A 2,737-nucleotide genomic window follows, 5' to 3' on the forward strand; every position below is an offset into this window, starting at 1 on the left:
TATTAATTCAAATGAACTGCGCCACGACGGCCACGCTGTTTTTCGTTAACTGCGTCACAAGTCTAGCCTAGGTGCCGGCCAGTAGGCCTAATTGCTTGAAGTGCGTCCCAGACTGTCGAACAAAGTTTCTCACCATGCCGTAGTCCAATCCACGAACGGGTGGATGTCTGATTTTCCCTTTATTCATTACTTCTCTCCACCTTGCGGGTTTCCGCAGAACTACTACGTCAAAACTCTTGCCTTTACTTCGTGTTGTCGACAAATTCGACTTCGCCCTGCCATCTGCTAACCGCCTGGTTAGCTCAGATGGCAGAGCGGCTGCCCCGCAAAGGCGGTGGTCCCGGGTTCGAGTCCCGGACCAGGACGAATTTTTCTTCAACTGTGAGGCTTTTCTTTCGAGGAACCCGTATTGGTTTTTTTTGTAGCAATCGCTATGAACGGGTGGATGTCTGATTTTCCCTCTATTCATTACTTCTCTCCACCTTGCGGGTTTCCGCAGAACTACTATACGTCACAGTCCAATAGTGCAATGGTGCCATGTCGAAGTTCAGAAGGAAGGCAAGAATTCGCAGGCAGCCCACCAAACCAGGGGCTCTATTCTGGACACGCATGGCGGCTGCACAGCCGCCATTATCCGCCATGTTTAATCTCTTATTGGCTGTGGTGAGCTCACGTGCCTTGAAATTTTTGCCGGGAAACGGAAGTTTTGTGAAATGTCATTTTGCGTTTTCATCAAGATGACGAAACGTGACGTGGAGCTGCAAATTTTATGGACTAATACATTTTTTTTGGTCCTTGGCAGATATATTGTGATGTTAGCGCTTCAAAAAGAATGTGAGCGGTAGCGTGCAGAAGCCATTGCAATGCATCTGCAATTGCGCGAATATGTGGTGGCGATTCAAGATATGCGCCATGCCAGCTTGCTGATTGGCTGAAGGAATATCTTGTGAGGAGCGTCACAGGAAGGGCTGTTTCGTAATCGTCAGTTTGACGATGCGTGACGTTACACTGGGCCGCCATTGCTGAGATTTTCCGCCATAATTTTTGCTGCGACGAGCCGCGCGAATTATGCTAATGAGCAGCCATATGCAATGGCAGACGAGAGGAATGCGTATCGCCACATTTTCCCCGAGATGGCAGCGCCGGCGCTTGCGTCGCGCTAGTGGTTATCTCTGGCGCCCGCAACGCTATCGGTGATATTTGGCCGTTTCTGAGCCAGCCGAGTCGGGCTGAGTCACTTGCGTTTCACGAAATAGCGATAACGTGGCCTAGAACGTGCGCGCATCACCACTGGTAGGTCGCGTATGTTGTCTCAAGCAAGAAAACAAGGGCATTGGCGCCAACATGCGATGACTCATTGCATTTTCCGGGGACACGCATCCTAGCTATTGAAGCAGACGACGGCTTGTACGCAGCAGACGACGGAAGCGCGAAGCGTTTTCGACGGAACAATCATACGCTTTGAGATAGCTGCTTTATTTTTACTGCGGAGGAAAACTGTTTTGCTTTACCGATAACGCTACATTCAGTGCCTTCATTTCAGTTTCTTAGGCGAAACGTCAATTTGGCGTCACGTTACGTAAGCAAAACTGGGCCACCGGCGCCATTTTGTTTGCGTCGCGCCTACGTCACGCACCGAAGAAAATGGCGGAATGTCCAGAATAGCGCCCCAGGCTAAATCCCAATATAGAAACACAGGCACACGGGTGACCGAACAGGGGCGCTATTCTGGACATTCCGCCACTTTCTTCGGTGCGTGACGTCGGCGCGACGCAAACAAAATGGCGCTGGTGGCCCAGTTTTGCTTACGTAACATGACGCCAACTTGACGTTTTGCCTAAGAAACTGAAATGAAGGCACTGAATATAGCGTTATCGGTAAAGCAATACAGTTTTCCTCCGCAGTAAAAATAAAGCAGCTATCTCAAAGCGTATGATTATTCCGTCGAAAACGCTTCTCGCTTCCGTCGTCTGCTGCGTACAAGCCGTCGTCTGCTTCAACAGCTAGGATGCGTGTCCCCGGAAAATGGAATGAGTCATCGCATGTTGGCGCCAACGCGCTTGTTTTCTTGCTTGAGACAACATATACGCGACATACCAGTGGTGATGCGCGCACGTTCTAGACCCCGTTATCGCTATCTCGTGAAACGCAAGTGACTCAGCCCGACTCGGCTGGCTGAGAAACGGCCGAATATCACCGATAGCGTTGCGCACGCCAGAGATATCGACTAGAGCGACGTAAGCGCCGGCGCTGCCATCTCTTGTTCATTTCGCTGGTTCCTCGCACCGCGGGAGGAAACTTCAAGGCGCCGCCTTGCGTACATTTCTTTTTATAAATTAGAAAGAGGCCGTTGTCATAACTTTTGATTGTGCGAAAAGGCATTAATCTTGATTACAATACAAATGCAGCAGTGAAAAGTGGACAACATTGCCGAAAGTTTGCTATGTTCAACCAATATTATTTCGTATAAACGCGTTCTTTTAAAAAATGATGGCCCCAAACACAAATGCCAACACCACCCGAGAGCGATGCAAATACTATGAGCACGCGTTAGGAACAAAAGATTTTCGTGGTGCCAAACGACGGGGAAAATGTGGCGATACGCATTCTTCTCGGCTGCCATTGCATATGGCTGCCTATTAGCATAATTCGCGCGGCTCATCGCAGCAAAAATTATGGCGGAAAATCTCAGCAATGGCGGCCCAGCGCAACGTCACGCATCGTCAAAATGACGTTT

The 2,737-nt window shown here is 49.6% G+C and overlaps 1 non-coding gene across 1 annotated transcript; it reads left to right on the plus strand.

Annotated features, from left to right (window-relative positions):
- The first annotated feature begins 291 nt into the window (after nucleotides 1–291).
- TRNAC-GCA (transfer RNA cysteine (anticodon GCA)) lies at nucleotides 292–366 on the plus strand. The gene has a single exon. It is a non-coding gene; the product is annotated as a tRNA-Cys (tRNA).
- Nucleotides 367–2,737: the final 2,371 nt, after the last annotated feature.

This window comes from Dermacentor albipictus, unplaced genomic scaffold (assembly GCF_038994185.2).
Source record: "Dermacentor albipictus isolate Rhodes 1998 colony unplaced genomic scaffold, USDA_Dalb.pri_finalv2 scaffold_13, whole genome shotgun sequence".
In the NCBI taxonomy this organism is placed as follows: Eukaryota; Metazoa; Arthropoda; class Arachnida; order Ixodida; family Ixodidae; genus Dermacentor; species Dermacentor albipictus.